Genomic DNA, 16,877 nt, shown 5'->3' on the forward strand with positions numbered 1-16,877 from the left:
CGCGTGTGTCCAATCTGACGCTAGCACTTGACTTCCAGGCTTAATGAAGCTCTCAGACAAACAGACGTAGATCTCCCTGATAGGATTAAAGCACAACAATCGCCACTCTAATTGAAAGCCTGCATGGAGACTTTGTTGATTAGCCAATTAGACACTCATGCTCCATTCAGAGGTGATACGAATCAATAGCACACATTAGCCTGGCGATGTGCTGATAACAGTTTATCTTGACAACACGCACACACACACACACACACACACACACACACACACAGTAATGGTTTTATCTACTCATCAAACTGCCCAAGGTGTCTATAGAAGATAGAGAGCGGATTTGACAGGCATCTCTCTCTCACACACAACCACACACACCAAATGTTATCTACACAATCATGATGCTAACATTTACCTCACAGAATGCTACATTAATTTCATATAGATTAAATATGTAATATATTTGCTATTATTAGACAAAGTTCTAAGGCTTCTTACTTTCTTTTTCCAGCCAACAGATACCAATATTTTTTTTGTGTGTGTGTCTTTAAAAGACAATCGGCCAGGCATTACTGTTAGCACGTCATCTCAGGTTTAGCACATACTCAATATATTCTATATATTTTTTGCTTTGTGACCATTTATGAGGAAAGAGTCCGTGGGTCGAAAAGCACTATTTGCGTATCCTGCTTGCTAGTCGCTAGTCTGAAGTTGTAAATGTTTAGTCATGAAAACGTGCTTTTGTTTATGTTTTGTGTCACGTGTCTGCCCCATCCTTGTCTCTTCCTCCCTGCCTCTGCACACCTGTTCCTCATGAGTCTAACTGTGATTAGTATTTAGTCGAGCCGCGTTGTGTCCCCTGTTGTTGTCTTCTGTTGTTGTCTGATGTCATGTCTGGTTTAGTTTTCATCCTTGTCCCTTTTTCATGTTTTTTAGTTAATAAACCCTGTTCTTTTTTATTTATGCAATCATTTGGATCTGCATTTGGGTCTGTTTTATCCCTGTGTCATCTCATATGAAGACTTGTGCATTGTACATAATATTAAGCTAATATTAAAACCGTGTAGCTATTTTATAAAAAAAAATGCTAATCATTCACTCGTCTTGAGTAAGATAGATGGATGAGTGAGGGAACGGCTGTATATAGAGTCGCTGGAACATAAGTTTTCACAACTTTTATTGTAAATGTACAGTCTACAAAGTACACTTGGACTGTTTTTGTCATCATTGAGAGTTGATTATTTTCCTATTACAAGACATCCCGATGTGTTTGCTTTGGAAATTTAGCTTCACCTCAGAAAAGACATCCGAAAGTTGCTTTTTGAAATGTAGCGGCAGGTTTTACATTCTGTCCTGTTAGCTAGGGCATTTTATTTCTATTCAGTCTCAGAAAGCCTTGCTGAGAAATGGGCTTCGTTACTGTGAGCACAGCAGGAAGCATGACAGTTAAGTAATGGTGGATTTGGTTGTAGAATGCACCTTTCAGACTTTCCTACAGCATACGGACTCATCTCCTCCATCCCCGGGGTCAGTTTCATAAATCGCCGTGCCCTGCTGCAGTGTTACTGTATGCAGACAGATGAAGAGTGATGAAACTCATATCTACAAATGCCACGAGAGTGCTTCAGCCACATCCGTTTGCACGTTTGAATAATTCATAGCCGAGTAAGAGTGATTGTGCCTCGATCACATAATACTCGCTGTAATCTTTGGCACGACTTGCCGTTTCCCGCTGGGGAACCTGTGAAACACATGACACGGCTGAGTCAGAGAGAAAAAGAGAGAGGAAGTGTGTGTGTGTGTGTGTGTGTGTGTGTGTGTGTGTGTGTGTGTGTGTGTGTGTGTGTGTGCTGCAAGCTTTTTCTGTATTAATGCCTTGTTATAGATAATTCAGCACCATCGGAGAGCCTGTTGTCACATTCAACCTCCTTCATCTTCAGTTTACTGTCAAATCTTTACTTACTTTATAAATTGTATTTAATAAAGGAGCTCCTTAATACCTAAACTGATTTAAATGTTTATATGGCTTCGTATTCAAGTTTTATTTCTCTCTTTATTTTTACAGCTAAAGGTTACAAAGGTTTTGGCACAAAAACTTAAAAACAATTCAGCTGTATGAAAGAGCTAGGCCCCAAACTAACACACACACACACACACACACACACACACACACACACACACACACACACACACACAAGTACCATCAGCGACGTCTTTAATGTTTCTCTGTAGTCACTATATCTGAGGCCTCATGTTTCTCCTGAGCACATACACATGCTCTATCACAGCTCTGTGTTGAAACTGAATATAAAAAATAAGTGAAAAAAAAACAGATCCTCCATGATGGATGTGTCAACATGTGGCCTGGGAATGAGATAATCAATCAGCCTGATTATTTATTTAGAGAACGCACCCTTTCTGTCTCGGGCACGCAAACGCCAGAAGAACGATTTCCCCAGCTGCCCCGGCATCTGTCATTTTTAACAGCACTGATTTAAATATAGAAAAGATGAATATGACTCATAATGAAAGGTTTTGTACTTTTTACCACAAGATGCTAACTGAACATCATTAAGAAATGTACGTAATAATTAAGAGTTCTTTTTAGGAGTTGTTCAAAAACAAATTTTTAGAATTATTTGTAAAAATGCTTTGAAAATTTTACAAAGAAATAATTTCTGAATGACTAAAATTACAGTTTAAGTACATTTCACCTTGACCGCTAACCAATCTAAAGGTACAGTGATGGTGGAAATGACACAAAAACTCTGAAATGTCTTTATGCATTGCTTATATTATAGTAAAAGTGGCTATAATCACACTTTAATTGAACTTAGCATCAATGTAAAGCCACAGTGACAAAGGAAATGTAACACAACTTCAATATTTACTTCAAAAATGTTGGTGAATTACTTAAAAAATACTTCATACGACTAAAATGTCATAGAAACTACGTTTAGCATCGATATAGCTGCATTGTAAAGGAACTGCAACAGAGGAAACAAGACAAAATTGTAGAGAACTGCAACATTTACCTCAAAAGTGTTGAAAAATTACTAAGAAATTACTTCAAATTACTAACATTACAGTTATAGTACATTTAATCTTCACCACTAACCAATCTAAAACATACAGTGATGGTGGAAATGACACAAAATTGTCAAGAACATCAACATATCTAAAAATGACTCCATGTGGCTATAATTATACTTAGCATCAGTGTTAAACCACAATGATTAAGGAAATTAAACACGATTGTCAATACAACAAACATTTTAAGTACATTTTACTGTGACCGCTAACCAATCTAAAGGTACAGTGATGGTGGAAATGACAAAATCTCTGAAATGTCTTCATAAATGTGGATATAATTAAACCTTAATTACATTTAGATTCAGTGTAAAGCCAAAGTGATAAAGTGAATGTAACAGCATCAATATTTACTTCAGAAATGTTGGTGAATTACTTAAAAATGACTTCATACGACTAAAATGTCATAGAAACTACGTTTAGCATCGATAAAGCTGCATTGTAAAGGAACTGCGACAGAGGAAAAGAGACAAAATTCTTGAAAACAGCAACATTTACCTCAAATTACTAAGAAATGATTTCAAATTACTAACATTACAGTTATAGTACATTTAAACTTGACCACTAACCAATCTAAAGGTACGGTGATTGTGAAAATGACACAAAATCTCTGAAATGTCTTCATAAATTGCTAATAAAAGACTCTATGTGGCTATAATTACACCTTAATTACATTTAGGTTCAGTGTAAAGCCAAAGTGATAAAGTGAATGTAACACATCATCAATATTTACTTCAGAAGTGTTGGTGAATTACTTAAAAATGACTTAATATGACTAAAATTACACCTAAACTACGCTTAGCATCGATATTGCTGCGTTGTAAAAGAACTGCAAAAGTGGAAATGAAACAGAATTGTTGAGAACATCGACATTTCCATCAGATATGTTGAGAAATGAATCAGAAAAAAAATTGTTTGTTTACAAAATTCAAATTTTAATCGCAATGACCAATGATTTTAAACGCAATGAGTTTTTTTTTTATCCACATTAAACACACTCCTCCACACACACTTTAGCATGCATGTTGTCTTAAATATTCTCAACAGTTTGATCATTGGATATAAATCATCAGCACAACACAGCACATTTTAGACTTTATATATAAACACATCCATCTTTTGGCAGGCGAAATGGATTCTGTGCGTCTGTGCTGTTATTTTACCGTGTGATCTTACAAATGAAATGAAATGTGGTTAGCCACGCAAACACCGTACACGTGCATGAATTCATCATGCTGCATTCAGTAATAGCTTAACACTCTGTAGTGCATCGTATCAGGAGTGTTAAGTGGTTTTACACAGGTTCTGTTCAGAGCACACACACTTCCTGTACACACATTAAAAGCACATTACCGGTGCTTTAACCTGCGAAAGCCTTAAAAAGCTTTAAAAATTATTTCTCTGCTGTTTCTCATCAGCGCTACATACTAAATAGTTGGGTGTGTTTTTTTTCTATTCATGTTAAAATGATCTTGTTAACTCAAAAACTTTTTCATTTATTTTTAACTCCTTCATTGAAAGAAGGCACATCCATATGCATGTCATTTTCACAACAATCCGATCACAACAACTGAAGAAAAAAGGATTGTATATAGGAACTATTTAAATAGTCTGTACTGCTGTGACCAAAAACATACAGTATTTCTGTTATAATTCTAAGTTATAATCTATAGCCCTAAACCTTAAGGATTAAACTCAGTGCTGCTGAATAAGGAACTTTTTTCATATATGGTGATTTTAGACCCTTTAACATCTTAAAAAACAAACAAAGAGCTTACTGACATTTAGTGATTTTTTTTGGTTGTGTAAAAATTATGTTCCTATCAACCAATCACTGATCAGTACTTTTCCCAACAACTAATCACTAATCTCCATTGTTCGCAACAAATCACTGATCACCACAGCACCCAATAACCAATCACTGATCACTATTGTTCCAATCAACCAATCACTGAGCACCACTGTTCCCATCAACCAATCACTGATCACCACTGTTCCCATCAACCAATCACCAATCACCACTGTTCCCAACAACCAATCACTGATCACCACTGTTCCCATCAACCAATCACTGATCACCACTGTTCCTAGTCACTGATCAGCAGAGTCCCAGTGATCAATCACTATTATTTTATGTGGTGCCTTCTAACTTTTTGTTTAAGCATTTCCCCTGGAAAGAGACAGCAGCAGTGGCTGAAATCATTTAACATTTAAGTCAGATCAACATTGCTCAGAAACGAGGAACTATAATCAATTCCCTATCCTCAGACACTGATCAAGACAACAATGAAACGAAGAGGTCCTGCAGTTCTGAACAATCTACACAATAAATATACTCAACATATCCACAAGGACATTCAAGGTAAAGGGTCTTCATTCCTGTACAATGGAACTGAAGGAAATGTGCTAGCTCCTGAATATTCATGCAGTGTACTGTAGATCTGCTGAGAGGAGCTGAGAGCTAAAAAAAATTCTGCTTAAGGCATGTCCCTGTCCCTCAACTTCCATCTGATGAGAGAGCCTTGAGAGCTCACGTACACAGGGTGAAGAACAGTGTTTTCCTTGTCATGTTGTCATGCCGTGACAGGCCGTTATCAAAATGCTACAAAATGTGTGTGCCGGCTTTGTAAAGTAGATCACCGAATCTGAATCATGGTGCAGATGTGTCATAAAACATCATCTCCATATCTTTAGTACCATCCCTTTTGAGTCAAACACACATCTGAAGGCATAGCTGAGCTTAAAGAGTCTGTAAACACAGCAGATGTGTGCTAGGGCAGTTTATCCCTCACACCGTATTTGGCTTCAAAATCAATCGAGTCCTAAAATTCCCATTCCAGCATTAGATTAGCTTTAACTCCAATCCTGTCACAGATTCCCTTTCTCTTGATTCTGTTCCCACAAATAGGAAAAACAAGCAGCATCATCAAGGGTGAAATTAGGGCTCGAAGTGTCGCCAGGTTAAAGGAAGCCTTATCAAATGTTCTTCTGCACTCTGATGGCTTGAAAACTGCAGGTGTGCAGGAGGTCAGGAATAAAAGCAGTGCAGGAAAACGGAGTAATAGAGAGAGAGAGAGAGAGAGAGAGAGAGAGAGAGAGAGAGAGAGAGAAAGAGAGAGAGAGAGAGAGAGTCCACAATAGTATCAGTTGATGGAACTGTGAAAAGAAATGGAATGGAGTGAATTTGAATTGTGAAGCTAGGAGAAGTGAGCTTAGTCTGTCAGGTTATTTCACATGTCTTTTATTGCAACTGTTGCATATAAAAATTGTATATTTTCAGTTGTATAGCTTTCTAATCTATTTCTATAAATTAAATTAAAAGTGTTTCCTTTCTATCTTTCACTTTAATCTCCAGGCCACGTTTGTTCGCAGCATGGCAGACAAAATCAGATCAGACAAAATGATAACCACCATCCCCACCGTGGTCGAATATGTTTAATCCTACATTTTTATGTTTGTTTGTTGTTTTCTTCTGTTTGTGTGTATTTTCGAGAACGTGCTCACTCGCTCTTACTGTCCATGTCCTCGAGTCCCGTTTCATCACGGCTACAATGTTTACACGAAAATGAAAATGAAAGGATTGAAGCAGAATGCTGAGGATCTCTCGAGCCTCCAAACAACACCAACTCAGCTTTAGAGATGTCACGCGTTCCGCCATTCAGGTTACGTTTTGAGGGCCATCCAGCTCATGGGTCATGAGCCGCTCTTATCTGAATTTCAAAACAGGAGTCCTGGATAGAAAGCACTTGGCCACTGTGACAACAAAAACAAACTGCACTCTGAGAAGAGGACAGTAAGGAAACTGCAACGTGAAGCCAAACGTGGACTTTTTTATTTTGCTGGCTGACACGTGAGCATATTGGATACGTTCATGATTGGATGTGTTTAATGGCTTGTCTCGTGATTTCGCATGTCAGTGAAGCTGTTGCTTAGTGTTTAGAGGCTCTGGTGAACACTGCAGGAGTTTCATCAACACTTCCAATGTATATTACAGGGGTAAATTTCTTCCCTTTAGGTCAAAAGCGTGGCTTAGAGCGACAATAAACCCGGATTAAGAGCAGTGTGTGAAAAGCCCGGAGCTGAAAAGGAAGTCATCGGTTTGTACAGAGGAAGTAAAACAGAAAGGTAGACGGACCAAAAAAAAGCAGAGACTAACAAGAAGTTTCATCTGGAAGCAACAAATAACTAATGAAGTCGCAATGATTACAGCATGGACTACGAAAAATAAAACCTCTGAATTTCTAAACCCTTTTAATTGAACATTTAAAGAACGTTTTGTCAATCTGTTGTTTCTGCCTGTGATTTAGCTCATTAACACAACCAACTTGGTTAAATTGGAGATGTTAGAGGATACACAAGGATCAAAACACACTCCATGACACATACTGCATCATCCAGAGCTCAAACTTAGTGTGTGTGTCTGTTCAACTGAGATCCTTCTTACAGGAGAACAATATGTTTGAAGAGTTTCAGAGTTGCACTTGTTAAAGTTAAAAATGACTTGTTCTTATCTTCAGACCAAGACTGCATGTCACTATACTGTAGATCACAGCATTCTCCTAGATCACTTACACAATTACACAGGTATTCAGGGACAGGCTTTAAGTTGGTTTAACTCCTACCTGTCTGAGCGATACCATTTTGTAGAATTAATTGGTGAATCCTCTAGTTTATTACCAGTTAATTATGGGGTCCCTCAAGGGTCAGTTCTAGGACCTCTGCTTTTCTCAATATACTGTACAGTACATGCTTCCCTTAGGGAACATCATTATAAACTAATCATGCTGATGAAACCCAGTTATATATATCATCAAAACCAGATGAAATAGCTAAATTGTCCAATTTAACTGTGTGTTAAAGAGATAAAAGATTAAAATACAGAAAAACAGAAATACTATTTATCAGTTCAAAAACACAGTACACAGAAGCTCTCACACTTCCATTTAGAGGGATGTTCCGTTACAAGTAGCTAGACAGTGAAAGACCTGGTGTTTATTATGCAGTAACTTGTCTTTAAAATCATATCACCATATTACAAACACAGCCTTCTTCCACCTTAGAAACATTGCCAAGCTGAGAAACATCCTGTCTGTATCTGATGCTGAGAAGCTAGTTCATGCATTCATGACCTCTAGACTGGACTATTGTAATGCATTACTAGGTGGTTGTCCTGCATCTGCCAGAGTTCTCACTAGGACAAGAAAGTATGACCATATAACGTTGGGTTACTTAACATAATCCCCGGTTCTTTGATAACAGAGTGAGGTGTTTCACTATGGGAATCGCTTTGGGCGTGACCAACTACGGAAGCTCTTATGACACCACGTCTGTCTTTGACAGACAGGTCGACCTGCGACCAGACTCCGCCCTGTCTTTATCAGCCAGGTCGACCCCTGTCTACGTCATTAACGAGATTTCTTCCCGTCCAAGTGCAAGGAGGGAAGTGCTGGTGAAACACCTCACTCTGTTATCAAAGAACTGGGGATTACGTTAAGTAACACAACGTTCTTTTTCTAACTTCGCTCGGTGTTTCACTGTACCCACATTACTGTTTCCAAACGGGTACAGTAGTCCCGGCACCCAGCATTGCGTGTGCTAAGGACGGTTCCGCAACGTCTAGCCTATAGAATCACACAAACGTATGCGGCATTGCCCAACTCGCCGCCGAGCAAATGTCCAGAATGGAAACCCCTCTGAGTAAAGCCCACAATGTGGCCATACCCCTAGTGGAGTGGGCTCTCAACCCCTCAGGGGGCTGAAGACCCCTGCAACCATAAGCCACAGATATCGCCTCCACAATCCAGTGGGATAGCCGCTGTCGAGATAACGGCTTCCCTGTGTGAGGAGTAGCCCAGGACACAAACAGCTGTTCTGAAACCAGTTCTGAAACCAGCTGTCCTGTCCACATATGCATGAAGAGCCTGCACCGGGCATAATGTATGAAGTCTCAGCTCCTCCGGAGAAGAAAACGGTGGAGGCTGAAAAGCCGCCAGTTCGGTAGACGGACACCTATATGTCGACTCCAAAACCTTGGGCACAAAAGCAGGGTTAGGACGAAAATTGACTTTAGTGAGCCCCGGAGCGAATTGTAAGCAAGACGGGCTAACCGACAAAGCATGTAAATCACTCACACGCTTGGCTGTCACCAAAGCCAGGAGCAGTGCCGTCTTAAGAGAGAGATACTTAAGACTCACTGCCTCTATTGGCTCGAAAGGATGTCGAGACAAGGCTTCTAAGACGATGGGGAAAACCCACAAAGGAACCAACCGCCTAGACACCGGCCGTAAGCAGCGCGCCCCCTTCATAAAACGACTTATTAAAGGGTGCTGGCCTGCCGACTTGTCACCAAAACCTACATGGCAGGCTGAAATAGCTGCCAGGTACACCTTAATGGTGGAGAAAGCCTTCCTTTTATCAAGCAGATCTTGGAGGAAGCATAATATATCCATAACAGAGCACTGAAAAGGGATAATCACTCTCCGCCCACACCATTCTTCAAACACACGCCATTTACTCCACCTCTCATGGGCCAAGCCCAGAGGGCTAACATGTCCGGATGAGGATGGTAAATCTCCCCTCCCGCCTGAGACAGAAGAAGGTCACAAACTCAGAACAGAAGGGCTGAACTCCCGCCTTCTTCTCTTCGCTGGCGGAGAGAGAAGGACCGGGGAAAAACTGTGCGTCAGGTCGCACGCTTCTTCTTCCTTTCCTCGGGGTGGGGCGGATGGCTCCTAGCCACCGCGGCCGCAAAATAATGCTTTCCCCAAGGTCCGGAGCCATCCGGACGCAGTCGCTGACCGACCTGTCCGCTGTGAGCAGGTCTCACAGCTCTCGTGGCCATCGGCCTCCCTCTCGATGCTGCGGCTGCTGTGAAGTCCTGCCGCGTAGGCTGAGAGGGTGGTCGTGCCACCTGCTTGCGTGACAAAAAGAGGTGAAAAGCCTCATCTTCCTGTTTCCTGAGGGTGCTGGTTTCTCTCATTTTCTCGAGAGCGGGCCCGAATAAGCCCTTAGTCGGGTCGTAAGGGGCATCCATCACCTCCGCCTTCTGAGCGTCGCCCAGGCATGACAGGTTTAACCACAGCGCTCTCTCACCAGACACGGCCAGGCCCATGACGTGGCCGCAACCCTTAACCGCACCGCGTGAGGAGCGCAAAATCAGGTCGTTCACAACACAGATTTCGTCCCAGAGTGCCGGGTTCAGTACACCTGAGTCCAATTGACGCCCCATCTCCTCCAAAATCTCCGCTTGATATGCTGACAGTAAAGTCACAGCATTCAGTGAACATACGGACTGCCCCGCATACTTGTACATCCTCTGAAAAGTCACGGCGGTCAAACGGTCCGTCTTGCTCGGCAGTGAAAACTGAGATGAGGAGGAAACAGATGGTCGATTCGGGTGGAGGTGATACGCCACCGTAGGCTCCACCGCTGGGGGTCCTGCCAACCCCAGCTCCTCCATCCCCTGAATCTCCAACATCGAGTGTCCCTTGGTGGGGAGCTTAAAGGGGCTAGACCAATACCGAGACATCTCTTTCATGCACGCAGGCACGGCAGGCAAGAGCTGTCTCACTGCCGAGTGGGTCGGCGGCAGCCTTTTCCCATCGTAGAGGTCTCTCACGGCACCCTCAGCAGCTTTGGCGGCTGGCCAGGCCAGGCCCAGCTTCGTCGCGGCCCGTTTGCACACTTCGTGCAGGCTGCTGTCAGCAGGGGGGCCGAATCGGTCGTGCTAGGTGGTCTAGACTGTTGAACTGGGAAAGGGGAATTGTTTTCCTCCTCTTCGTCGTCCATGCCTAGATCGAGGAGGTCAGAGTTAGCATCACCATCTGCGTCCTCGTCCCCCAGTTTGTCATCCACCTGCATGAGCAGGCCATCTAACCGCGGAGGCATGTCCGGGGACTCAGCTTCCATCATGTCCGCCCAGCTCTTGCTAGCTCGCGGCGGATGGGCCATATCTGTCGAGGCAGCTTCAGACAGGCAAGGGTCCTGCTGGTTAGCCACCGACACTTTCAGCCTCCTTTCCAAGATTTTCACCGGCAATGACGCACAATGAGGGCATGTCTGCGGGTCCGCTAGCGACGTCTGAGCGTGCTTCGGGCCCATACACACAATGCACATAGGATGAGGGTCCCTGCCCGAGATGGTAGCTCCACATGATGATGGACACGGACGGGATACAGCCTCCGTAGTCTTCGAATCATGCCCTTTGGCGGGGGTAATTGCCGTCGACATAGCGCAGTCCAAAGACTCGTCACAACACGTTAGCCTATTAGACTTTGGATTAAAATCTCCAGCAGGTCCGCCTTGACGCGTAGACCGAAGCAAATTAGATGCTCCCTACCGCTGTAACTAAACACGCAGCAGGAGGTAAGAAAAGCTCGCCACGACGCGGATGCTATTCCAGATGTAGGGTTGTCACTCACCGCAATCCCTCTACTGATGTCACGTTCGGCGACGGAGTCCAATAACGGCCCGTCTAATGAACAGTTAAGCGAGATCAGCAAGTCAGGATGCGCTGAGAGAGCTTGCTGCAGTCTCCCACGGGAAGAAAGCGCGAATGACGTAGACAGGGGTCGACCTGGCTTATAAAGACAGGGCGGAGTCTGGTCGCAGGTCGACCTGTCTGTCAAAGACAGACGTGGTGTCATAAGAGCTTCCATAGTTGGTCCAAAGCGATTCCCATAGTGAAACACCGAGCGAAGTTAGAAAAAGAACCCCAATATTATCTTCTCTACACTGGCTACCTGTTAGGTTTAGAACTGATTACAAACTGCTGCTACTTACATACAAGGCTCTTAATGGTTTAGCTCCCATGTATCTAACTAGTCTTCTAACACGTTACAATCCTTCACGCTCTCTGAGATCACAAAACTCAGGACTTCTGGTAGTTCCCAGAATATCTAAGTCTACTAAAGGTGGTAGAGCGTTTTCTTATTTAGCTCCCAAACTTGGGTATAGTCTTCCTGATAGTATTCGGGGCTCAGACACACTTTCCCAGTTTAAATGTAGATTACACACAGAGATTAGTCAGGCTAGATGTGGTCTTTGAGGACAACAACCTCCTCATCAATACACATTTATCAAACTATATATTTATAATCACACCCTCCAGTGTTACCCAAATGAGGATGAGGTTCCACTTTGAGTATGGTTCCTCTTAAGGTTCTTCTTTCAACTAAGGGAGTTTTTCCTCACCACAGTCACCACAGTCACCTCAGGCTTGCTCATTGGGGATAAATACAAATAAAAATAAAAAAGTTTAACATTAATCTTGAGTTTTTGTATTGTATTAATCTTTGTATAATATTAAACTTTTTATAGTGTGTTTCTTATGTTCTGTAAAGCTGCTTTGAGAAAAGCACTATACAAATAAATTTGAGTGTGTGTGTGTGTGTGTGTGTGTGTGTGTGTGTGTGTGTGTGTGTGTGTGTGTGTGTGTGTGTTTGATAAGCATCCGACAGGCAGTGAATAGCCAAATCTGTGAAATCCTGTTGCTATAACCCATGAATGAGGTCTAAATTCCTCAAAAAAAAAAAACCCACACACATATTTTAAACTCATCAAAAGCAGAAACAGGGCTTTTTTTCTTACCATATCTCCGTAAACAAGCAATCCAGATCAAATATTCTCTCCTCGCTTTTCTTCTCCCCTCCTCTGTGTTTTCAGCACTCCTCTTGACTGCAGAGGACAAAAACACAGATAAGGAGCTGCTTTCATAAATCAGAAGCTCAAAACACTTACGTATAGAAACAAACGTATTCATCTCTCTGTGTGTGTGTGTGTGTGTGTGTGTGTGTGTGTGTGTGTGTGTGTGTGTGTGTGTGTGTGTGTGTCTTGTATCAGTGTGAAGCCATGCGTTATGAGCACATTATTCATGGTTTCATTACAAAGCTGAACTGAAACTGATGAGAGTAATTAATCTGGTGTGTGTGTGTGTGTGTGTGTGTGTGTGTGTGTGTGTGTGTGTGTGTGTGTCTTCGTTAGCAGCACTGACTAATTCTCTCCTTTGCTGTTGAAACAATGAACACACAGAGCCCATTAGAGATAGACGTCTGAAAGTGGAGGATTAAAAATAAAAGCAATCCAAAGTTCTTGTAGTTCTAAAGGCTCCTTTCTGTGGAGTGTTTTTAATAACATGGCACCTGATTGGTGCTTTCTGTGGAAAGATCTGGGCCTCAGATTGGACCTTCTCTAGGACATTTTTTTGGGTAAGATGGCTCCTGATTGGTTCTTCTCTGGTGTTTTATTAGATAGATGGTGTCTGATTGGTCCTGGATCAGATGGTCCCTGATTGGTCATTGGATAGCTTGGTTAAGAACCTGATTGGTTCTGAGTTGAGGTAGCACTTGACGGGTCCTGCTCTGAAGTGTCCTTAGAGAGAAGGTCCCTGATTGGTGCCAATCTCCAGTGTTTTGGGTAAGATGATAGATGTAGCTGATTGGCCCTTTGTCTGGATTGTTCAACTCAGATGAGTTGTAACTGGCCTTTTCACTGAAGTGTTAAGATGATTCGTCTTTCCCGTTAAGTGCGAGGCATCAGGTGTCTCAGGAGTGCTCAGAATGAGATGCCACCTGATTGGTCCTTCTTCTGGCTTGTGTTTGGGTTCTAGAGTATCTAGACCTCTGCAGTATAGAGGTCACATGGGTTGGAACTGGTCTTTTTTTTGGACATTTGGTGTCAGACGGTCACTGATTGGTCCAGTCTCTGTAGTGTCTGTAGTGTTGGGATCAAGTGGACTCTTCCTCTTTAGTCTATGTTTTCAGACAGAATTGGTCCTTAGTCTGAAGTGTTTGGAGTCAGAAATTTCATGACTGGTCCTTGATCTGAAAGGACTGCATTCTTTTTCTCTCAATCTCAGTTGGTGTGGTGTGTGTATTCACCGTCACTGTCTGGACCTCTGTGTATCTATGTAAAACCTCTCTCTCTCTCTCTCTCTCTCTCTCTCTCTGCTTTTTATTCTCACTGCAAGCTTCCTTCCATTAAAGCATGTCACTGCTACTTTAGCAGAAATTTGTCTTAGACAGCTGGCCGTCACCTTTACACACTTACACTCGCCTCTCCACTCATCTTTCTATCCACCTCTATCACTCTTTCGGCAGTTTTTTCACACAAACAGAGCTATCAGATTATGCTTGACCTTGATTAGGTCAGTGGCAGTGTAAGACCAGACTACACGTTCATAAATAATATTTTTTTCTTTTCTCTTTTTTTTCCAAGTGTCAGTTCGTTCGGTTCAGTGATTTGTGTGAATACTGATCATGTCACCATCTAAACCAGACGGCATCCTGTCTGGGAGATATAACTGGTTCTTTTTCAGTTTGTAATCTGCTTGTATGTCAGGGTTTGGAAGATTCCTCTGAGAGAGGAATGAATCATGGTCATAATCAATCACTGACTCAATCACTGATTCACCGAAAGAGAAGAGAAGAATGAATCATTTTCATAACCCAAGATTCACTGATGCTGAGTCGCTAAAATAGAGTAATGAAATCATCATCATAACCTAAAGATTCAATCGCTGATTTGCCAAAAGATAGGTATGAATCATCATAACCAAACGATTCACTGATTCAAATGCTGGTTCACTTTTAAAAAGGAACGAATAATAGACATAAAAAAAGAATCACTGACTCATGAACATAATAAACAATAAATAAATAGATAGAGAGTAACTTAGTCACTCAATTTATTATCCATAAAAGTGACTAGCACTTGTTTTTTTTTCCTTTTTATCAAGCAGATAAAATAAGATTTACCCCAAAAGACACATCTGGAACAAGAAAGAAAAGAAAGAAAAGAATAAAAGAAAAGAAAGAAAGAAAGAAAGAAAGAAAGAAAGAAAGAAAGAAAGAAAGAAAGAAAGAAAGAAAGAAAGAAAGAAAGAAAGAAAGGAAGGAAGGAAGGAAGGAAGGAAGGAAGGACTAAGATCAAAGACATGGTGTCCAAAACAGCAGGTCATTGATGTGATTCAGAGGTAAGGAGTGTATGTGTGTGTGTTCATGTATGTAAGTTCTGAGCACTGAAAACAATTTCCAGCTTGAGAGACTGGCAGATTTTACCTTTATCATTATTTCACCTTGTGTGTGTGTGTGTGTGTGTGTGTGTGTGTGTGTGTGTGTGTGTGTGTGTGTGTGTGTGTGTGTGTGTGTGTGTGTGCGTGCGTGCGTGTGTGTGTGCGTGCGTGTGTGTGTGCGTGTGTGTGTGCGTGTGTGTGTGTGTGTGTGTGTGTGTGTGTGTGCGTGCGTGTGTGACATCGTTCCAAAGCAGATGGCTCACTGCATAATTCATAGTAAGCCTCTACGGCCAGAGCAAGGTCAGAGGATTTCGGTTTTCATTTCTTGATGTTTATGAATGAATAAGCAGGAATCAAGACTGAACAAAGTCACTCGTGGTCATGCTCGATATTTCCTCTGTCCGTCTACAAGTCCGTCCATACAGTCCTTTATTCTGGCGCAAATCAAATCTAAAATCTCAGAATGTAAGAGAAAGAATCTAACAGTGAGGTTACAGACACTGCCATTTGTTTTAACTCATTTCAGCTTGTGACCTTTTGAGGACCTTTCGTCATTACAGGAATGTTGAACCTCAGGAATAAAACGTACACTGGCTTTTATATATATAAAAAAAAAATCTGTGAGGATGAGAAAGAATGAGACAATTAGTTTTTTTTATCTTTGAGACATTTATTGTTTATTATTTAAGAGTCTTAATTTTAGCAGGTATTAATTATGTTGGCTTTGTACTGTAGAAGCCAACTTTCTGTTTTCCTATTTAAGCTTAGTCAAAAATTTATCTAGAGTAACTTCTCCTAGTACAGGGGTCGGCAACCCGCGGCTCCGGAGCCACAAGTGGCTCTTTCATCCCTCTGCTGCGGCTCCCTGTAGATTTGGAAAATAAATATTTAATTTAAATTTATTTTAATTAGTTAGTTTTTTTTAAAACTGTTTTTAAAAAAGTAATTCTAAATTCTAAGATCATGATGCTCTTGTAACATTAAAATAAACCGTGTTTAATTTGTCTCTCAAAATATGCGTCATAACTGTCGACTTGCAAGATCCGATACACAGAAGCAGGCGCATTTTTGGTTTGTTGCAGCCGGCAAGTTAAAAATTTGATGTCATGAATACGAAGAGGACTCAATTAGACATTGAACATTTTATTTGAACGTGTTTGCTTGCAGAAATAAAATTTCGTTTACTCGGTAGCAGTTCATTGATTTCATAAATGCAACACACTACAGTTTTTTCTACACTTTCCATGAAGGTAAAAATGGTATATGCAGCGTGTTATCTTCATATTAGGTGTCAAATGGGTTTTGTGGCTCCCTGTGTGTTTTTTTTTCTGTGGGAAACGGGTCCAAATGGCTCTTTGAGTGTTTAAGGTTGCCGACCCCTGTCCTATGGCTTTCGAGCCACATACACCAAATTCAGATATATTGTAGAACCTGGTCTGAAGTTTGTTGCTCTTACTTTTCTAAGCGATCCAAGTACCAGTACTTCTGGTACCGGGTCTCAAAATGCCCTTTTTTCCCCATTGACTCCCATTATAAACTTTGGAGGTTTATAACTCGGCAACCTTTCAAAATATATACACCAAACCCGGCCAGCTCCTTTAGGGTGATACCCTGAACAAAGTTTTAAATTGGTGTACCGACTGGCCTTTCGGTTGTGCCGCAGCCCCGCCCCAAAATATGCAAAATCAAAAAACTTTTTACAACATGGACATGTGACATGTGAAAAACACTCAGCACAATGAGGAGAACTTCCTCAAGAGTATTTGGATGACGTCACATGCTC

General features: G+C 41.6%; 1 long non-coding RNA gene across 1 annotated transcript in view; it reads right to left on the reverse strand.

Moving 5' to 3' along the window:
* Positions 1 to 791: 791 nt before the first annotated feature.
* The window catches only part of LOC125138427, a 28,937-nt gene continuing 12,851 nt past the window's right edge, over positions 792 to 16,877 (reverse strand). The window contains exons 2-3 of the long non-coding RNA XR_007143405.1: positions 12,673 to 12,759; positions 792 to 1,735 (exon numbers count right to left, since the gene is read on the reverse strand). This is a non-coding gene — a long non-coding RNA (uncharacterized LOC125138427). The remainder of the gene's footprint in view (positions 1,736 to 12,672; positions 12,760 to 16,877) is intronic.

This window comes from Tachysurus fulvidraco, chromosome 7 (assembly GCF_022655615.1).
Source record: "Tachysurus fulvidraco isolate hzauxx_2018 chromosome 7, HZAU_PFXX_2.0, whole genome shotgun sequence".
In the NCBI taxonomy this organism is placed as follows: domain Eukaryota; kingdom Metazoa; phylum Chordata; class Actinopteri; order Siluriformes; family Bagridae; genus Tachysurus; species Tachysurus fulvidraco.